At 38.9% G+C, this 23,056-nt stretch overlaps 1 protein-coding gene and 2 long non-coding RNA genes across 13 annotated transcripts in view; 2 read left to right on the forward strand and 1 right to left on the reverse strand.

The window, feature by feature from the left end:
• Window positions 1–23,056, forward strand: part of LOC125762172 (potassium voltage-gated channel protein Shaw) — a 69,462-nt gene that overhangs the window by 14,282 nt on the left and 32,124 nt on the right. The gene's annotated exons all lie outside the window — the stretch shown is intronic.
• LOC125762213 (uncharacterized) overlaps window positions 1–23,056 on the forward strand; it is a 226,263-nt gene that overhangs the window by 500 nt on the left and 202,707 nt on the right. The window lies entirely within an intron of this gene.
• LOC125762211 (uncharacterized) lies at window positions 165–4,164 on the reverse strand. Of its 3 annotated transcripts, none has more exons than XR_007418181.1 (3): window positions 4,010–4,164; window positions 1,967–2,056; window positions 165–535 (listed from the first exon to the last, which is right to left on the reverse strand). It is a non-coding gene; the product is annotated as an uncharacterized LOC125762211 (long non-coding RNA). The 3 variants fall into 3 exon arrangements; XR_007418182.1 differs by lacking the exon at window positions 1,967–2,056 and adding an exon at window positions 3,395–3,484; XR_007418183.1 differs by lacking the exon at window positions 4,010–4,164 and adding an exon at window positions 3,295–3,351.

Consider the following 23,056-nt stretch of genomic DNA (forward strand, 5'->3'; position numbering starts at 1 on the left):
TCATAAGGGGTACCCCTTGCCATTTTTTTGAGAAATTTTGCAAAAAAAATTAAATTGATTTATTTTAATGCCAATCGGTTGAAATAAGTTCCTTTTCACTAAAAAAATGTTTTAAACAAACAAAAGAATAAAAAATTTAAGAAAATTAAAAAAAATCTAAAAATTTGAAAATTTCACAAGACTCATTTTTGCACCAAGTTTTGCCTATAACTCGGTCGGTATCCAACGGATCGCCAATCTTTAACCTGTGGTCGATAGATGGCATCAATGGCTACATTTTCTTCTTGGACGGCCATGCCCTCAGATGTGTGTGCCAGAAGTTATTCGAGGAACCAAGTTCCTTACCCTGTTTGACAAAATGTCAAATTTTCCTCATTTTTGCACCAAGTTTTGCCTATAACTCGGTCGGTATCCAACGGATCGCCAATCTTTAACCTGTGGTCGATAGATGGCATCAATGGCTACATTTTCTTCTTGGACAGCCATGCCCTCAGATGTCTGTGCCAGAAGTTATTCGAGGAACCAAGTTCCTTACCTTGTTTGAGAAAATGTCAAATTTTCCTCATTTTTGAGCAATAGAGCAAAATTTATAAATATGATATATTTTAATGCGAATTTGTTGCAATAAGTTTCTTTTCACTCAAATAATGCTTTAAACACAAAAAAGAATAAAAAATCGGAAAAAAAATTTTAAAAAAATTTCAACTCGAAAATTTCATAAGGGGTACCCCTTGCCATTTTTTTGAGAAATTTTGCAAAAAAAATTAAATTGATTTATTTTAATGTCAATCGGTTGAAATAAGTTCCTTTTCACTAAAAAAATGTTTTAAACAAAAAAAAGAATAAAAAATTTAAGAAAATTAAAAAAATTCTAAAAATTTGAAAATTTCATAAGACTCATTTTTGCACCAAGTTTTGCCTATAACTCGATCGGTATCCAACGGATCGCCAATCTTTAACCTGTGGTCGATAGATGGCACCGATGGCTACATTTTTTTCTTGGACGGCCATGCTCTCAGATGTCCGTGCCGGAAGTTATTCGAGGAACCATGTTCCTTACCCTGTTTTACAAAATGTCAAATTTTCCTCATTTTTGCACCAAGTTTTGCCTATAACTCGGTCGGTATCCAACGGATCGCCAATCTTTAACCTGTGGTCGATAGATGGCATCAATGGCTACATTTTCTTCTTGGACGGCCATGCCCTCAGATGCATGTGCCAGAAGTTATTCGAGGAACCAAGTTCCTTACCCTGTTTGACAAAATGTCAAATTTTCCTCATTTTTGCACCAAGTTTTGCCTATAACTCGGTCGGTATCCAACGGATCGCCAATCTTTAACCTGTGGTCGATAGATGGCATCAATGGCTACATTTTCTTCTTGGACAGCCATGCCCTCAGATGTCTGTGCCAGAAGTTATTCGAGGAACCAAGTTCCTTACCCTGTTTGAGAAAATGTCAAATTTTCCTCATTTTTGAGCAATAGAGCAAAATTTATAAATATGATATATTTTAATGCGAATTTGTTGCAATAAGTTTCTTTTCACTCAAATAATGCTTTAAACACAAAAAAGAATAAAAAATCGGAAAAAAAATTTTAAAAAAATTTCAACTCGAAAATTTCATAAGGGGTACCCCTTGCCATTTTTTTTGAGAAATTTTGCAAAAAAAATTAAATTGATTTATTTTAATGCCAATCGGTTGAAATAAGTTCCTTTTCACTAAAAAAATGTTTTAAACAAAAAAAAGAATAAAAAATTTAAGAAAATTAAAAAAAATCTAAAAATTTGAAAATTTCATAAGACTCATTTTTGCACCAAGTTTTGCCTATAACTCGGTCGGTATCCAACGGATCGCCAATCTTTAACCTGTGGTCGATAGATGGCATCAATGGCTACATTTTCTTCTTGGACGGCCATGCCCTCAGATGCATGTGCCAGAAGTTATTCGAGGAACCAAGTTCCTTACCCTGTTTGACAAAATGTCAAATTTTCCTCATTTTTGCACCAAGTTTTGCCTATAACTCGGTCGGTATCCAACGGATCGCCAATCTTTAACCTGTGGTCGATAGATGGCATCAATGGCTACATTTTCTTCTTGGACAGCCATGCCCTCAGATGTCTGTGCCAGAAGTTATTCGAGGAACCAAGTTCCTTACCCTGTTTGAGAAAATGTCAAATTTTCCTCATTTTTGAGCAATAGAGCAAAATTTATAAATATGATATATTTTAATGCGAATTTGTTGCAATAAGTTTCTTTTCACTCAAATAATGCTTTAAACACAAAAAAGAATAAAAAATCGGAAAAAAAATTTAAAAAAAATTTCAACTCGAAAATTTCATAAGGGGTACCCCTTGCCATTTTTTTGAGAAATTTTGCAAAAAAAATTAAATTGATTTATTTTAATGCCAATCGGTTGAAATAAGTTCCTTTTCACTAAAAAAAATGTTTAAAAAAAAAAGAATAAAAAATTTAAGAAAATTAAAAAAATTCTAAAAATTTGAAAATTTCATAAGACTCATTTTTGCACCAAGTTTTGCCTATAACTCGGTCGGTATCCAACGGATCGCCAATCTTTAACCTGTGGTCGATAGATGGCATCAATGGCTACATTTTCTTCTTGGACGGCCATGCCCTCAGATGTATGTGCCAGAAGTTATTCGAGGAACCAAGTTCCTTACCCTGTTTGACAAAATGTCAAATTTTCCTCATTTTTGCACCAAGTTTTGCCTATAACTCGGTCGGTATCCAACGGATCGCCAATATTTAACCTGTGGTCGATAGATGGCATCAATGGCTACATTTTCTTCTTGGACAGCCATGCCCTCAGATCTCTGTGCCAGAAGTTATTCGAGGAACCAAGTTCCTTACCCTGTTTGAGAAAATGTCAAATTTTCCTCATTTTTGAGCAATAGAGCAAAATTTATAAATATGATACATTTTAATGCGAATTTGTTGCAATAAGTTTCTTTTCACTCAAATAATGCTTTAAACACAAAAAAGAATAAAAAATCGGAAAAAAATTTTTAAAAAAATTTCAACTCGAAAATTTCATAAGGGGTACCCCTTGCCATTTTTTTGAGAAATTTTGCAAAAAAAATTAAATTGATTTATTTTAATGCCAATCGGTTGAAATAAGTTCCTTTTCACTAAAAAAATGTTTTAAACAAAAAAAAGAATAAAAAATTTAAGAAAATTAAAAAAATTCTAAAAATTTGAAAATTTCATAAGACTCATTTTTGCAGCAAGTTTTGCCTATAACTCGGTCGGTATCCAACGGATCGCCAATCTTTAACCTGTGGTCGATAGATGGCATCAATGGCTACATTTTCTTCTTGGACGGCCATGCCCTCAGATGCATGTGCCAGAAGTTATTCGAGGAACCAAGTTCCTTACCCTGTTTGACAAAATGTCAAATTTTCCTCATTTTTGCACCAAGTTTTGCCTATAACTCGGTCGGTATCCAACGGATCGCCAATCTTTAACCTGTGGTCGATAGATGGCATCAATGGCTACATTTTCTTCTTGGACAGCCATGCCCTCAGATGTCTGTGCCAGAAGTTATTCGAGGAACCAAGTTCCTTACCCTGTTTGAGAAAATGTCAAATTTTCCTCATTTTTGAGCAATAGAGCAAAATTTATAAATATGATACATTTTAATGCGAATTTGTTGCAATAAGTTTCTTTTCACTCAAATAATGCTTTAAACACAAAAAAGAATAAAAAATCGGAAAAAAATTTTTAAAAAAATTTCAACTCGAAAATTTCATAAGGGGTACCCCTTGCCATTTTTTTGAGAAATTTTGCAAAAAAAATTAAATTGATTTATTTTAATGCCAATCGGTTGAAATAAGTTCCTTTTCACTAAAAAAATGTTTTAAACAAAAAAAAGAATAAAAAATTTAAGAAAATTAAAAAAATTCTAAAAATTTGAAAATTTCATAAGACTCATTTTTGCAGCAAGTTTTGCCTATAACTCGGTCGGTATCCAACGGATCGCCAATCTTTAACCTGTGGTCGATAGATGGCATCAATGGCTACATTTTCTTCTTGGACGGCCATGCCCTCAGATGCATGTGCCAGAAGTTATTCGAGGAACCAAGTTCCTTACCCTGTTTGACAAAATGTCAAATTTTCCTCATTTTTGCACCAAGTTTTGCCTATAACTCGGTAGGTATCCAACGGATCGCCAATCTTTAACCTGTGGTCGATAGATGGCATCAATGGCTACATTTTCTTCTTGGACAGCCATGCCCTCAGATGTCTGTGCCAGAAGTTATTCGAGGAACCAAGTTCCTTACCCTGTTTGAGAAAATGTCAAATTTTCCTCATTTTTGAGCAATAGAGCAAAATTTATAAATATGATATATTTTAATGCGAATTTGTTGCAATCAGTTTCTTTTCACTCAAATAATGCTTTAAACACAAAAAAGAATAAAAAATCGGAAAAAAAATTTTAAAAAAATTTCAACTCGAAAATTTCATAAGGGGTACCCCTTGCCATTTTTTTGAGAAATTTTGCAAAAAAAATTAAATTGATTTATTTTAATGCCAATCGGTTGAAATAAGTTCCTTTTCACTAAAAAAAATGTTTAAAAAAAAAGAATAAAAAATTTAAGAAAATTAAAAAAAATCTAAAAATTTGAAAATTTCATAAGACTCATTTTTGCACCAAGTTTTGCCTATAACTCGGTCGGTATCCAACGGATCGCCAATCTTTAACCTGTGGTCGATAGATGGCATCAATGGCTACATTTTCTTCTTGGACGGCCATGCCCTCAGATGTATGTGCCAGAAGTTATTCGAGGAACCAAGTTCCTTACCCTGTTTGACAAAATGTCAAATTTTCCTCATTTTTGCACCAAGTTTTGCCTATAACTCGGTCGGTATCCAACGGATCGCCAATCTTTAACCTGTGGTCGATATATGGCATCAATGGCTACATTTTCTTCTTGGACAGCCATGCCCTCAGATGTGTGTGCCAGAAGTTATTCGAGGAACCATGTTCCTTACCCTGTTTGACAAAATGTCAAATTTTCCTCATTTTTGAGCAATAGAGCAAAATTTATAAATATGATATATTTTAATGCGAATTTGTTGCAATAAGTTTCTTTTCACTCAAATAATGCTTTAAACACAAAAAAGAATAAAAAATCGGAAAAAAAATTTTAAAAAAATTTCAACTCGAAAATTTCATAAGGGGTACCCCTTGCCATTTTTTTGAGAAATTTTGCAAAAAAAATGAAATTGATTTATTTTAATGCCAATCGGTTGAAATAAGTTCCTTTTCACTAAAAAAAATGTTTAAAAAAAAAAGAATAAAAAATTTAAGAAAATTAAAAAAATTCTAAAAATTTGAAAATTTCATAAGACTCATTTTTGCACCAAGTTTTGCCTATAACTCGGTCGGTATCCAACGGATCGCCAATCTTTAACCTGTGGTCGATAGATGGCATCAATGGCTACATTTTCTTCTTGGACGGCCATGCCCTCAGATGTGTGTGCCAGAAGTTATTCGAGGAACCATGTTCCTTACCCTGTTTTACAAAATGTCAAATTTTCCTCATTTTTGCACCAAGTTTTGCCTATAACTCGGTCGGTATCCAACGGATCGCCAATCTTTAACCTGTGGTCGATAGATGGCATCAATGGCTACATTTTCTTCTTGGACAGCCATGCCCTCAGATGTCTGTGCCAGAAGTTATTCGAGGAACCAAGTTCCTTACCCTGTTTGAGAAAATGTCAAATTTTCCTCATTTTTGAGCAATAGAGCAAAATTTATAAATATGATATATTTTAATGCGAATTTGTTGCAATCAGTTTCTTTTCACTCAAATAATGCTTTAAACACAAAAAAGAATAAAAAATCGGAAAAAAATTTTTAAAAAAATTTCAACTCGAAAATTTCATAAGGGGTACCCCTTGCCATTTTTTTGAGAAATTTTGCAAAAAAAATTAAATTGATTTATTTTAATGCCAATCGGTTGAAATAAGTTCCTTTTCACTAAAAAAATGTTTAAAAAAAAAAGAATAAAAAATTTAAGAAAATTAAAAAAATTCTAAAAATTTGAAAATTTCATAAGACTCATTTTTGCACCAAGTTTTGCCTATAACTCGGTCGGTATCCAACGGATCGCCAATCTTTAACCTGTGGTCGATAGATGGCATCAATGGCTACATTTTCTTCTTGGACGGCCATGCCCTCAGATGTATGTGCCAGAAGTTATTCGAGGAACCAAGTTCCTTACCCTGTTTGACAAAATGTCAAATTTTCCTCATTTTTGCACCAAGTTTTGCCTATAACTCGGTCAGTATCCAACGGATCGCCAATCTTTAACCTGTGGTCGATATATGGCATCAATGGCTACATTTTCTTCTTGGACAGCCATGCCCTCAGATGTCTGTGCCAGAAGTTATTCGAGGAACCAAGTTCCTTACCCTGTTTGAGAAAATGTCAAATTTTCCTCATTTTTGAGCAATAGAGCAAAATTTATAAATATGATATATTTTAATGCGAATTTGTTGCAATCAGTTTCTTTTCACTCAAATAATGCTTTAAACACAAAAAAGAATAAAAAATCGGAAAAAAAATTTTAAAAAAATTTCAACTCGAAAATTTCATAAGGGGTACCCCTTGCCATTTTTTTGAGAAATTTTGCAAAAAAAATTAAATTGATTTATTTTAATGCCAATTGGTTCAAATAAGTTTCTTTTCACGCAAATAATGCTTTAATTACAAAAACAGTAAAAAATAATACAAAAATAAAAAAAAATCTAAAAATTTGAAAATTTTAAGGCTATAGCCTTAGCTTTTTTTTGAGTAATTTTTCAAAATTTTATAAATTGATTTATTTTAATGCAATTTGATTGAAATAAGTTACTTTTCACTCAAGAATTGCTTGAAATAAAAAAATTAAAAAAAATTCTTTAAATTGGGCAATCTCCTAATGCTATAGTCTTAGCTTTTTTTGGGGAAATTTAGCAAAACACATAGAAGCTGACGTGGCAGTCAATTTTTTAAGGTGAAATTATAATCAAATACGTTTGACTTAATGCTCAAATCATTATATCGCAACCAGAAATTGGCCGATTGAGGAATTTGTGTCTAGATTCTAACAGAGACAGAGCTTTATTCCCTTAAATATAAATTATTTTTGTATGTCTTATTACAAGAAGTCTATGTATACTCCTGGCATTCCGATAAACCGTGAGAAAAAGATGCTGCTTACAACCAACTATACAACTAAGCTTCTTTTCTATGAGTTCATGAGCTTTATTGCCATTCAGTGATCACTTTATCCCATTGATAACACCTTACCTACGGTGATTCCTTCGGGAGCCATAAACAACCACACATGAAACATCCCACAAAAGCACCCCGCAACGAACAAAAACAGAAGCAGAAAATCCGGACGATTCTGCACATGGTATACGGATGAAAGCGTCTAAAAATATCAGCCCCACTCGAGGTAGGGACGCTAGCATTACCTGGTTATGATGGTGGAAATAGATCACTGCCTCAGGGTCATATTTTCGATCTACCTTTTTTGCTTCCGAGGCTGGCCAAAGAGGTGAATTCATTTTTAATAACCTCATCAAGTAACCAACAACCGCATGAGACCAAGTACCGCAATACGGACCGACTGCCGTACCGCGTAATCTTCTGTGAGCTATCTGAGCAGGCGTAACAGTCGGTTAGCGTTACAAGAGGCGAAACCTGTCGATGGCGTACCAGGGTTGTGCGACCCAGGGCCGGAATGGTTCTCTAACCCCGAAGCACACTCGACGAGTAAGCTTCCTGCAGAAATCTTGCCGTATCATTGCGGTTGCTGTCAACTGTGGAGTACTGTGTGTGTGTGCGCGGTACTTTAGTCGTTGAAAAATGAGGTGAAACCCGAACGAATCAAGCATGGGAACACTACACACTACACAAAATCTCGGGCTGTAGTCCCAAATGGAACACTGAACACTGTGAAGGAAGTACTTGTAAAGCGCACAAGATTGAACAACTCACGGGAAGAGATCTCGGGCGGTGCTTTCATCGCTAGTGGTATGGTGTGGCACTCCCTTTGCTACCATCACACCTGCGACAGGGGATGTAAAAAAGAGGGGGATTTTTGGTTTGTGAAAATATTTACTATCCAGAATGAAGCTAATCACATCCGTTTTCCAAGCCGATGAGCAAACTAACGTTAAAGACAACAACGGCACGAAGAGCAAGGGCAAACCTTCGTGGAAGGTGCACAAGCACACTCGATGTGAACATTATCTGACAAAGTACGTAAGTAGCGCAACAGTTTCAACCTTGCGTTGGACGTCTCTGGTGTGACTGTTTGTATTATACCTTTTGTAAGTGCTAGCTTTCGGTGACTAGAGTGAATGGAGTTGCAGAAATAACATTTCTTGTTGGGACTTATGATGGAACAGATGAAATGTGTTACATAACGCGAAAGTATCAGATAAAATTGCTAGTTTTCTGAGAATCTGATTCAGATTCATGAATCAGAATGAATCTTTAAAAATACAAAGGACTCCGGATGACTACTCATTGAAGATTTATATGAATGACTCTTTTCAAAAGTTTCATTATGACTAAAAATGACATTGAATTATTTTAAGAGTTACTTTATAAATATAATTAAATTTCATTAGAAAATGGCTAGGTATTCATCAATTGATAAGGAATTAAAGCAAACACCTAGTAAACGCCTAAAATAGAAAACCTCCTACCTTTATCTATATCCTTATGTTAAATTGAACAATCTGTTACGTGGATTGCATAATATTAGGCGTTTTTGGGGTCTTTTTAAAAAAAACTAGTCGATGTGGTTTACTAGCATTGGAAGCTAAACATATTCATCATAGACTAGTTTATTCATCTATTATGAAACAACCCATTCCAACGCAGTACATGAACGAACAAATAATACAAAAAAAATACATCTCCCTGTTCACTTCAATCAACCAACGGTTTTACATAAATAATCATATTTATTTCCCAATCAAGTATTGCACAACGTTATTGCTGACCCTTTACCGCATTAAAATGCATGCATCAGCAGCATAATGAATGGAATCACTTGTCTCGGTTACAGTTATTCCATTATCCTGGCATTCATTAACCCTTTTTGAACACGAGGGTCCCCCAACCCTACCGGCACGGTACTCCACCAGAACAGGGGATTGATTTTACCACCGTCAATTACTTGCATATTTCATCAAATTCAATTTCCGTCGGCATGGAATTGGTTTCGGGATGGATTGGAAAATAATAATGCAAGTAGAAAAGAAACATTCACGAGCTAGTCAACAGGCAGGAAATAGACAGAGAATTGGCAAATGGAATGGGTTTTATCGATTGCAATTCCATAATCGATTAAAACAACATCCTGTTAGCTTCGGTTTCAGGGATATGGTTATTGTACGATTCATAAATAAGTCGGTGATGATAATATATCAATATTTAAAAATGACTTGTAACAAGCAATGCAAATAGGAAGATTTCTGCTTCGTGCCTCTGTCTCGGTATGACATATTTTGTATTGTGGAAAAAAATCGTCCGTACTTTGAAGACAAATTCCACTTCGGAATGATACACATTCGATCCTTGCTGTGTTATGAGTATGATTGTGCCACTCCACTGAAGAAATGATATTGATTTTTCCGTTTTTCCCCTCGTCACTTTCATCCCTTTGCCTTGCATGTCCTCTTCACCGCCAACGCTGATAAGACGAAATCAGACTTTTCAAGTTCATTTTGCGCTCTTCTCTCTCGCTCTCTCATTCTTACCTCTTATGGCCCGGATGTTTGTCGTTTGATTTCAAGCAAATCTTCCGATGTCTTACCTGGAAGCCAGGAAATTACTTCCACAAAGTAGCTCAGGCCATCCAAAGGGCCGGGCTTTTGTGTTCGCGCTAGGAATGTTCATCGTCTTAAGCTTGATGATGGTGGAAAAAGTTTTACCTGCGCTTCGGTTCGTGTTGCTTTCTGAAAACAATTCGCCCCCGAACTCTGCTACCTTCTTATCGACTCCATCCAGTGCACCTTCGGTGGACACATTTCGTGGTGCCTGGGAAAATAGAAATTAAAGCGCAACGAGCGGTACGCGTATATGCGTGCTTTAAGATGTTTCCTGCGGCGTACCGATCGCCCACCAATTTCGTAACCGACGGGGGTGGAGTAAAAACGAGAATGGTGCCGCCACAGCGGGCGCTTACGCACCGAACTGTGAACTGTGTCCTTTGTGCAAAACGATGAAACAATAGCATCCGACAAACAAACGAAAAAGTGAAGGAATGAGAAATGAAAATAAAAATATCTTCCAGCCACAGTACCGAGCATGCGGCATGCGAATGAATGAAGCAGTTATGGGAAATGTGCTGGAAGCAATTTGGGACAGCGGCGGCACGTGTGTCGAGCGGAGCGGAAGGTCACCCAGTAGCGCCACAAAACAGCAACAAAGCATTCACTCAAGCGCACAACAAAACGTCCCGTGTTCCACTCCACTCCACGGGTGCGGTTTGCTCTTCCACCATTTTGTTGCTGAATGTTTTTAGGACATTCGTGCATACAAGGAATATCCCAAGACAGGGCGAGCATTATGTTTCGTGTGTATTTTTTTCTTACTTTCCTCTTCTTCTCTCGTGCTTGCTTCCTGACGCTTTCGACCGCTCCCACACATACACATGTAGATAAAAGTATGAGAATTTGTATGTAGGAAAGCTTCGACAAAGAGAACGGGCGGATTAGAAGCACACTCACACCCATTTTTTCATACAACACAAAATCATAAAAGGCGCATAAAGGCGTACGTTGGGCAAAGAAATGAGGAGCAGCGTCTTGTTTGCTTCTTTCGTTCTTGTAAGGGCCCGCTCCGAAATGTTGAGATTTTTGTGCCACGCCCGCCACTCGTACGAGATTGCTTCGAACATGGCCCACGATCGGTGTCAGGCTGGTAACCAAAACACAAAAAAAGGAAAAATGAGTAGGAAAGCTCGCGAATGTAAAATGCTTTCGACGAAACGAAATTTTCCCTCGCAGTAAATGGAGGCTATGGGGGGTTGGCGTTTGATCGTATGCAAAAATTCCGTCAGCTAAAATATTATAACGTTTTTCAACGAGCTATTTGAGATGAACGCGGTTTGGTGAGGATACTTTGCTTTGTTTGAGTAAATAAAACACATAAACAAAAATGTAACGCGCAACAAGCAAAATCATTCATGTTTGAAGTGTTCCAAGAAAATTTCTTAGCATTATGTTTTAACCAAGAAAACTCGTCACTTAATGTTAACATTTTAAACCAAATTGTCACGTTAATTGCATACTTTGCGGCGCATTTGCAAACGTTTCTCAATTTTGCTAAACGATTTCGCACGAATCTAAATGTCAGCATGCTCTACCACACCTGCAAATACCTGCAAATACCACACCATCATTATTTTTCCCGCCTATCACAAACTTAATGCAAATAAAAACCGTCCTAAATGATGTGATTAAAATTAATTTCCAATTGCTTTCTTCACCCACGCACGCACACACACACACACCCCTCTTCTGCTTCCCACACATTGGTAAAGAATCAATGAGTAAAAAGTCAAAACGCCGGTCCTATTAATACGACCAGCCGACCGTATCGCCAACGAGATCGTACCGTGTTGAGTTGATTCGCTTTGGCAGTGTGTATAATCACCCTAAATCGATCCTCAAACCCCGACCGGTTTTTGCTTTTATGGCGAACGGCAATCGTGTGCCATTTATTTTCTGCTTCTCTGCCCAGTACCTTGGCGAAGGAAAAAGATATATAAAAAGGCAGTCATACACCTCTGTCTGCTTTCGGTACTAGTGTAGTGGATTGTTTCAAGAAGGAGCAGTACCACACTCGGCAACCCTAATAGTGGTATCATTAAAAATGAGTAGGTTCCGTTACGCTCGTGTTGCTTTGCGATCGTCACACGCCAGACACGGACGTGGCCCGGACGGTAGTGATGTTGCTAGTTTCCGTTTGTTCAAGGCTCTGTTTCAGACCAGATGGAAGTGGTTTTGCAAAAAATCTGTCAACTTTATGCAGGAAACTGGGTAGTAAAATGAAGATAGACGGCTATCTGTTTCTGAAGCGTTTATCTCCAGCATTGGCTTCAGCAGTGAATGCTTCAATGTTAAAGAGAGAACAGTTTGATAATAATTAGAAGAAAATTGTTCTGACATAATTGAAATAAAACATCTTAGCTCATCAATAACATTGTAACATTAAAATGGTTTGTGCTTGTCTAATTGCTCGCAATTTTTTAAAGAAATATTTTTTGGTGCAGTGACCAGGATAATGATAAAGCTCTAAATAAAGCAATGAATGACATTAATAAAGTTTGTTACATTTTTATCAACAATATAACATTGAAATCAATATCGTAATAAAGCCCTTTTCACAAATCTTTTGAAAAACATCTAGAGTTACTCTTCCTGTCCGAGATCCTGTCTCATTTTGACCGTAAAGCACATCATCCAAAATCCCTCATGCAACCACATACCCAATTAGACTGAATGCTCACGGTCATTAGCGCTCGGGGAATAGGTTTTATTGCATCCTCGGCCCGGTCAAAACTGAACTCATTGGGCCGTGTCGGGTCGGTTGTGTATTTGCTGCACGGGCTTCGTAGCGAATCGCGAGGCCGTTTTCGTGCACCGTTTACGTCATGAATTACAACACCGCCAACCTGGGGCCTGAATGCTATTCAATGGGAAACCCTTTTTTTTGGGGGTGGTTGGTGATACTGAGCCACAAAGTAAAGTCCACTACGCTGCGCCGTTCTTGCTGGTGAACGGTCGCTCGATTAGGCGATACACACGCATACATTTACGGGCGAGGATCCATGAGACCCTAACGACTGGTCGACCGGTCGGTATTCTTATCAGTGACGACAACGGTGGAACATTATCACCAAATGACCAACCAATGCTGCTGCTGTTGTACGGTACGCGAAAGGGTACCCTTGTGAGCCCGCATGTTATACTTCGTAGCGAAAGGAAAGAGCTTTTCTTCCTGCTTTTTTTTCTCGTTGGCTTGTTCTTACCTCTTTGGTGCTGTTTTCTCATCTCTTCGCTACCATAATGGTGCAGCATTTAGCCAAAGGATGTCGATCTGGTGAGTGGCTGTGGGAATGTGTTATCTCAAAACGGACCCTTACTGTTTTGCTCGCTCGCGCGCCTTTCACACCCGGAAACTAGCTTCCCGGTTTGCTGTAGCTAACTTCCACTAGACCAAACGGCTGAAAATCCTCTTTTTGCCGAGATAGATCGGCGAGGAAAAAAACGCTTGGCAAAAGGGGCAAGAAAAATCGATATAAACCCTCAAACCAAGCTGATTCGAGTCGCTTCGGGGCCACTTTCACGAGTGGTACCTTGAGGGAGTAGTCTTAGTGCTTGGGGGTTTTTACTACACCCCCATTTGGAAGTAGATGACAGTGCTGAAACACGGGAAGTGTTCGGGTTCGTTTAAAGTGTGCGCCCGCTTCTGGGCTGCCGTTGCTTGACAGGCAGCCGTACGGCAGCAGCTTAGCGGTATGGAGAATAAGTCCCATGGTCTATTTGATAAGTCCCCCGTCCCCTCAACGTTTCGTGCTCGGATGGGCACACACTAGATCGAGTGACACCCGCATTAAATAGAGCATGCACACAGGAAGGATACACGATTTACGCCGGTTCGTGCCCATTCTTCAGCGTTCGCAGTTTGTCGAGAACGAGCCAACCATCCAAAGAAATGTTATGTAAAATTGTTTAAAGTAAGTGAAGAAGCATGTTTTTACCCGCAGCATACTATGGGCGGCACATTACAAAATAACCAAACCCGTTTTTTTTAGTGTAAGGTTTTCCACACACTAGGCGATACGATAAGCCGTCGTAGATTATTAGCTTTCTAAGTCAAAGCGATCGTTACGGCTTGATGATGATGATGATGAAAGTAGCTAAATAATTCCACGCAAGAATGAACAAATACATAAATCCCGACGCCCGCTACCGAGATTAATGCGTCGGTACTGTCGGTAGTATTTGTAATTATGTAAAATACCCTTTTGCATCATTTTCTTCCGTCGCACTACGGCCAGCTTTCGTACCCTTTTTCCACGTACAAAGATTCTAGTAGGAAAGGAACGTAATTTAATTTTCATTATTTCTCCCATGCAACCATGTACGGGTGCCGACTGCAACATTTTGCACTCGGCAAAACCTGCTCGCTTCATCGCCAGCAGCCCTCTGAATGCCTACGAACAAAAGCGTACAAAGCTGCGCCGGAGTAGGAAGGTGGAACCACATTTGCAGCAAACCCAACCGTACCTGTGGCGTTCGTGTTTGTAGTCAGGCAGGCCGGAAGCATTCCGAAACCGCACCAACCAGCTCTTATTCCACCCGACCCCGGGTGTTGTGTAGAAAGTGCATTGCCTAGGGTGGCCTTTTTCTCAGAAACAAGCAGGGAAATGCAGTGCAACTTGTTTCACCCGAAGGTAAGGTGGAAGTTTACAAACCTTTCTTTACCCGTTACGGATTTGTGGAGTGACTTCGGGAAGCCAAAAGCTGCCTTCATTGCTTGTTTTCAATTACTGATGAAGCACAGACGAATGCAAGCCTTGATCCGATTTACTGGGCCGGTGTGCTTTGTGTGAAGAGATTATCAAAGAGGCTGTAGGATTTGGTTGAGATTTTAAACTCTATTAACGTTATGAAACTTGTGTAATTAAGTGCTTTACACATTCTGGTTATTGATGTACTACTTCTTAGTTGTTTTTTTTTTTATTTCAATATATTTCAAAGTCAATTTGAATTAAACAAAGAAAACTTCTTCGCCTAAATGTATGCTAATGTCATACATTATATTCGATTTTAATTACAACAATGTTATCCAAATCAAACTCTTGTATTTAGAGCTCTTTATACATTTGAATATCTTTAAAACCAATGTTGTGTACATCACAATGGGAGAACAGTGGGTAAAGTGTTTTAGTAAAAGGAAATTTCAATACACCACTAACGCCACGCACTGTTTAACGGTAATCCTTTGCTAACAAGCCTCATAAAATTAGCTAAATTAAACAAAAAATCAATTTCCATCACATCACTTTATCCACACAATTCATGGAAATCCTGTTACTGTGTTTCAGGTTGAGGCTGCGCTGTAAATGAGCTTGCATACCGGTTTCCCAACCGTCAGCAACCGCACAACAATCCTTTACCATACCGAACGAACGAACGAAAAAGGGTGTAATGAGCTTTACAGCATGAGCTGCTTCTTTACACATTATCCCATCGCAAACGCCTTTAACGCCCCGAATGGCTAAACAAAGCAAATCGCTATCACTTTTCTTACCATTTAAACTCTCTTAGCACGGGAAATTGAACCGGCTACTGCCGGTTTGATAATTTACCATCTTTGGCGCTTCATATACACTTCGGCTTAAGCGAAAACGCGTAAGCCACGGTAGCGGAGCGAGGAAGAATCCAATTTCCGGCCGCTTTCGTATCTTCATTTTGCCATATAATTTGTTAGCACAAGCATGGACGGGCGGTTTTGCTAGTGGTGGTTGTCGGCAGGAATACTTATCGACACCGTACCACCCACAAAAAACTAATCTCGCCCGCACCCGAACCGATACTTGACCTTCAAGAGGTTTGCTTTGCTCAGCAAATCATCTGCCTGCCGGAACCTTTTCAAGTTTGGCTGCCAGATTTGCGAAAGGTTCTTTGCTGGGAGTACAGTAATGACAAGGTTTTCCAGCTGATACGGTTCCCATCCGGATGATGAGTTATATAAAATTAAAATCAACACCGATTCAACATCGACAGTTGGGGGTTTGGGAAGCGTTCTGAAATAGTTCCGATATGCAAGAATCAAGTCCACGCCCTGAATGATGATATTTTTTTTTTGTAACATTCCCAACACCTGTTTTCGATATTTATTCTTCTGCAAATGTTCTCAGCTTTTCGCCTAGCAACCACTACCAACGATCGTAATTTAATTGCCAATTTGTCAAGCGCTCTTCGGGTGCGTTCAAGAGCACACTCCATCCAGACGGAGTGGCTGAATTTTAAACAACTCGCGCGCGCTCACCGGAAGCAACACTTCCCAGTGCCACCTGGGAAAGGTATGAAGCTAGGAAGGATATTTACTTTACCACTTAGGTTTTTGCTGGCACGAGAAAAGTAGCACCGGTGTATCATTTCGTCTCGTAAGAAAATGGGTTTTTTGCCGTTGGAAACTTCACACAGCTGGCACCGATCACAAACGCTTGCCGAGCTGTACGTGGCATTACATGCCATGTGGATCATGTAACGGAAACTAAACAACTTTCAAAAACCCGTTCCAGTGTTGAGTCAGATTATTAAATTTAGAAGGATACACACGCGCTTTGGTTTTACGGTGAGGTGTAATAATTGATTTTCCGAGGATGCTCGTCGTACATCCTTTGCTCAGGCTGGCATGAAGGGGAACTTTTGTCAACATGTCTGAAGGCCTTCACCGCACACGATCCTTTTTTCGGGGAGGGGGAGTCAGAATTGGCAAAGGACATTACAGAACTTTACAGTGCCTCTCAAGACATTGCTGCTGAGTTTGGATAAATAACCTCGAACCGTCATATCTTAAGTACGTGGACCAGAACAAACAAGGCTCATGAATAATGAACCAAGCAAACCGACCCGGTTCAGACACCGAGCGCCCCCCAGAAAAGGGTAATGAGTGACAATTATTTTCCTCCATTTCAGCAAACTATCTACCTGACGTTCTTATAGTGCCTGGGAAGCTTTCTCTCACTCTTGGGGGAAAAGGTTTCGGTTTCGTAATTTCTGCTGCAATTATCGGATAATGTTCAAATCGCATGAGTAACGTCTCGCTCGTGGCCACTGGCTGCTGTCGGCGACGGTTAGGCTAGTCATGCGAATCATGGGTCGTGTTTAGAATGTGAAGCATGTGAGTGTCGGAAGGCGATGCTTTGGAAGCGAAACGTCACGTATATGATACATTTGTTGGGTGGTAGCTGCGTGCTAGAGAGTAAGAAATCATAAAATGTAAAAATGAAAACCAGAGAGTTGTTTCCATAAAGATAAGTCTTCACAAATAAGGAAAATATTTTAAAAATTGTTTAAAAACTTTCTTAAAATCTTACTCAAAATTTATTTCTTTATATTTAAGACTTATAATACTAGTTTGAATTGCTGTACTATCTGGAAATTAATGGAAACCCTCAAATAACATGTTTGATGCAAAGATTTCGAAACGTGCGAATATCACCACCTTCCTAACGAGGAGATGGAAACTACATATTTGAGGGTTTTTTCTTTGCGACGTTGCTTTTCCTTACCCTCCCAGGACGCGGCACGAAACAGCTCCGTACAGTAGCGACCACCATTCGAACAGTGCATCAAACATCGATTCACCAGAAAAGGGTTTGTTTGCTTCAGCAGATAAACCATTGCCTTTTTCCCCTGTTTCTCCATCACCGTGCGCCTGAATCAAATCTTTCTGAAGCTCCATCCTACTAAAAGGGTTTCGTGTGGTGTCGTGTGTTTGCATTTTTGGGGAAAGAATGGCCGTACGTACTCTTACGGCAGTCGAAAGCATGCAACGTCAAATCGGTACCCCTTGTTCGAACGATAAGACCCTAAAGGGGGTTTCCGAAACTGTCGCTCTTGCCAAACTAACCTTCAGCCATCTGAAGGTGCTTCCGTTTTGCATGAAACCTCATCGTTTGTCCGTTTGTCGTCCCACACACTTAGAGCCAAAAACGTTGTTAGCAAAAGCACTGTGCTGATATGCTTCTTTGCTGCAAACACATCGGGAAATCTCCGGCAAAAGCACGTCAATGTTCAACCTCAATCTTACCGCTTTCAGATCGGAGGATTTTCTTCAACAAAAAAAAAAGAAACAGAAATACAAAACTGCAACACATCGCATCTGGTTCCAATATGGGGCAACTCTACTCTTTACAATCTGACATGCTTCGTTTGTGCAAGAAGTAATAGTAGTGCAGCAAGGGGTTGTAAATAAAATTTACGACAGTCGATCCTCAAATCGGGTAGAAAACTGGGATTGAATTTATTGCGTCCTGCTGAGCAGCGGACCCGTGCTACGTACTTCGTTACAATCCCGCACCAGAATGCTGTTATCAGTGATAGCGCTGGTGCCGGTAGGTGGGATGGAAGAAAGAAGTCGGTATGACAATGATAGTGTGACATTGTGCTGCTGGACGGATCAAAACCCCGTTGTCGAAAAGTGGTTCGACATGGATTCCGAATTTGTGCACGGATTTATTTACGGTGCACTATAGCTGCTTTTTTGAGCACCGGGGATGTCGATGGAATGTTAAGCAAACGTGTGCCACATACCACAGTAAAGAATTGCAGAAAAGAGCAATTGAATTCATCGCAATTTATGTTGAACTGATTTTTATGCTTCTTTTAAGAAAGCAAAACTACGAGTGATTTTATAAAATTTTAATTCATTATTTTTACAATTTATAGCAGAAAGAGTAATGTTGGTTGCCGTCACTCGGGCGTTTAAGGTATTATAAGTAAAAATCCAAAATGACCTATTTGCTCCGAAGTTAGGTAATTCAGTAACATAGAGGATTTTTCACGGGGTCTACATTTAAAAAAAATGCTATTAATATTCTATCTATTTTCACAACAGTCGTAAACTATCCCAACGATCCACCGAGTCCCGCTATAAAATAAACAATGTTTTCATCTCGTTCGACACAAATCCATTTTTTTTTGCTTCAAAATGTAATCAACATGTAAAAGCTTCTGGCCAATCGTCCCACTTCCAACAGGCCGGTTCCATTTTATGGAAACGTTCGATAAACATGAAGACAACAGGATGGAAGAAACCATACAGAAAAAAAATTAGTATATTAACTTTTCCCCAAAAAGCTTTCCATTTTTATTGCTTTGGCTTGTCCAATGATGGTGAAAGGAGGCAAACGATGTACTGCCCGATCATACACACGTGAAGTATCTGCTCCCTTTTGACTGTCTCCTATTTTCTAACGGTCATAAAAATGAGAAAATTTCATTCATTTCAACTTTCAACCTTCCTCAATGCCCATTACAACATACCGCAGCAACATGTCCAACACAACAGCAATAGCATACGATACAGTATGACCTCTTATTGCCAAGGACAAGGCTCATTCGCATAGCACCATCTGTATGTATGTGTGATTCTGTTCGACGGGATTTCGGGACAGGACCCGAAAAGTTCCGAAGCCCAACAACCGAGAAAAGCTTAATTAGGATTCATGTTTATTGACGTTTTGAGCCAAGGCAGGGTAATTTTATCCACAACATACCCTCACACCACCCTCCCTTGTACACCCGGTAACCAAACCGAATGGGAAAATGGTAAAATCACAGGGTGATAAAAATAAAGCGAAAAACTTTCGCTCGACATGAGCTTGTTGTAATTTTTACATGTTTTTTTTTGGCAAATGACCTTTTTAAGCCTCGAGCATAACATCGAGAACTAGTCGTTCCCTTTGCAGTTCACAAAGGTTTGGTGCAAAACGTTTTAATTACCACCGGAGAATGAAAATTTCTCTCTTTTCTTCTCGCTCCCTCAGGAGAAAATCAATCACTTACCAATGACCAATGATCGTTGGAAAATACTTTCAACTTGTAGCACATCGATCACGTAATCACAGAATAGAAGGCAGAACACAAAGAATGAGATAACTTATTTTAATGGGACTGTTTTCATTAGGGAAATTATCAAATTAGTTAACTCTATCGATTTTCCTGCTGGCCTTTCTTCAGCTGCTAACCATCGTACTGTGTGATCCGTGCAAGAGAAGTGAAAGCAACGGACTAACCCTCAAAATCAGAACACATTGGATTAGTAGAACGGGAATTGGAGGAAAAGTTTGTTTGCCAACTCTAATCAACGATTGTAATTCAGCTATGACAACTAAATTAGTCTCCATTACAGCTTCTCCTTTGCCACGTGAAGGTGTGCAGATCGAGTTAGAAGAAGAGCGCGATTGGCACTGTGGGAATGAAACGTTTTAAATTTGGAGTGTATTTTCCACAAATCATTTCAACCAGGTGTAATTTTAGAGGATTCTTTTAATTTTAAATTGCAGGAAAAGTTACTTAAAAACTTTTAAAAATAATTTTAACAATAATTTATAACAACAAATTGTATTACTTGTTAAGAGTACAAATTAAGTAATTCGCTTTATACTGATGCCTAAATCAAACCCACCAGGAACTGTGTACATGGCACTTTATTGATACAACCTGTCAACAGCAGTTCAGCAATTTAGTTCGAACATAACTTTGCTTTCCACCAATCGATCCAAGAAAGAAAAATACGATACAAATGTAGTCCAACATCGTGTTACATCCATTCAATTTCATACACAGTTTGTGTGTTGGCTTTTGTCGGGAAGTTGTGCAAACAATCGATTTTCCCGTTGGACATTGGGCGTTCATTCTCGTTCATGTGCCGTAATGTGGCGGCCGTGCGGAAATGCTTAGAAACGCGCGGACACTGGTAGAGCCTTACGAGAGGAAGGTTGTGGCAAAATCTTCTCCCGAAAAGTAGCAGCATAAGCTACACCCGCAGTCAAACCCAGTGTGAATGTGAACGTTTCGTGGTGAAAATGAAATTCAATTAAAACTTTCCCGTTAAGGGGCGCGTGTATGTAAGCCGCACGACACAGGCGCTGGCAGATTTTCCGCGCGGTGGAAAACTTTTTTGTTGCACCTTTCTCGTCAATCATTGATGCCAGCACCAACTGTTGGAGGCTGCACGGTTAGCTTTGTAGCGAGTGAAGTGCGTGATTTGCATGATAAATTGTTAAACAAAAAGCTACTTACATTGGTGTGCATTTTTTTTATATTAAAACTGTCTCAAAGAATTTTTAGCTACAATAAAAACCATTTATGTTTTCAAAAAAATATTTCCTCGTAATAAGGTCCAGTTTCTTTAATCGCGTTACAGATGATAGCACTGATTGTATCTCTCCACTAGATGAGGCGCTGAATGCTTCCTGTTGAATGCACCCTTCAATGCTTCATCATTTTCCAATTAGCGAATGGTGGAGGTTGGCATGAAGTGCGCCATTTGCCGATTTTTGTCGGTCGACCGTTATGCCAACACGCCCGGAATAAAATTCCATACTGCCAACACGCAACCACATTTCCCATCAGCAAATTGTTGCGCTACTTCAGCGAACCTCCCTCCACCACGTGGAGCTCATTTGATGGGTGCTTTTTTCGTGATGTCAGTTTCAGCCTTCCCAAAAATCGGCAAGGCCATCGCTAAATAGCGTTCCCACATGAGCATGGGTGTGTATGTAATCGTTACCATTTTTCCTGTTTTTTTCCTTTAACCCAGTACAGAAACATAAAAACAGCAAAAAAAGAACCTGAAAGACACACCCGAAAACAAACATTAACATTCAAGGTTGTAAGGTTGATTCTCTTGACGATTCAACTGAACCACCCTTGGTCGATCTGTGGGGCCATCCACTCGGTAATTATAACTTTTCAATACGGTGCCACAAGACGGGCTCAGTAAGGATTAGCTTCATTGCACGACCATAAACTCATTAAGCTTTTCGATGGTCTACTGATTCCGCCCAGTGTCTTTCACCATCTGGATGGCTTCTTTTCTGATTTTTTCATCTACGGGTGGCTGTTTACCGTCTCTGTGGACCATTATTTTATCGAACGATCTCGAATCGATAATGATTATGATGATTTAAAGGTGCGAAATGTTACGAATATACAAGCTACACCCCGGGATGGTAAAGAAGGAAGGAAGAGCAAGCGAAAATATACGGCGTCTTGTAAAAAGCAATTAGAAGGTTTTTAAAACCTCATTAACATGTTCATTCCACGGACGATGATGATCAAATTTGGCCAACTTATGGTATCTGAGTGAAATAATGTATAACATACGGAAGGGTCAGAGGGATGATTGAAAACATTGTATCATTTTTTTCTAAAAGAATATTCGGTTTCGAACTATTTAGAGTAGATTTATTTTAAGAAGACCCAAATAACTAGCAAACTGCATACTTTTAGGCGCTTTCGCCGTGTCGATAGTATAGTTACGCTTACAGCTTTAGATAAGGAATGATTTTAAATTATTAAAAAGAATACAACAGCTAAATAAAGAAACGAATTGTCGCTTTGTTAAGATGAACAATTGTTCAATAACTATTCTCCTTTATTTAAGATTTTTTTCTTTTATATTTATGAAAGACAGCTTTCCGCCATATTGTTAGATTTTTAAGTATAATTTTAGTCAAGGTTCAATTACTCTAAAACAAATGTCTCTCTTTCATGGAACTTGTAACTATTATAGTGTTAAAATAATTAAATAATTAACCCCGAACTTTAAACTCGAACTAGACGAGAGGTCAAGAGTATGGCACTCAATTAAAATCGTACCAATTTCACAGCTACGTGCTTCTTTCTAAGTAATTGAAATATCCAAAATTCCAATATCCACCCTTGTCGATAGATCCTCAAACAAAAAAAGGAACTTAACTTGAAATAGCAATCAAGTGACCGAGGTAACGAGATCTCGTAAGAATTGGAAACTGGTGGCCGTAGTCCGGAGAGTCCAAAGAAGAGCCATTGTAAATCATCAGTCATTTGCTGCACACTGACCCCACTGCATTCGATCGGATTCTTGTGCATTGGGGATACAAATTTACCATCTCACCGTACGGTTCGTTGGGTTTTGAAGGTTTGCTAGCTCTCGTCTGACGCTGACCTGAATTTGAAACACCTTCACCTAACGTGATCCTGTTTTTCCCTTCCGTTACGCAATGACACACAATATCGGTTGTATGTTCTCCCGATTTTAGCACCGTGAATGGTTACACAACCCCTCACCATTTCAGTCATCCGTGCATTGTGTGAGTTCGATTTCCTTTTACGGCGAGGTAATACAATTTTCCACTTGGCACAACATGTTTATCGATTAAAATCAATAGTGTTAAGTAGAGCAATCCGGTTTGTGGATGTGTTGCAAGCAAATACTGCCAGCACGAACTGCAA

This window comes from Anopheles funestus, chromosome 2RL (assembly GCF_943734845.2).
Source record: "Anopheles funestus chromosome 2RL, idAnoFuneDA-416_04, whole genome shotgun sequence".
Lineage (NCBI taxonomy): Eukaryota > Metazoa > Arthropoda > Insecta > Diptera > Culicidae > Anopheles > Anopheles funestus.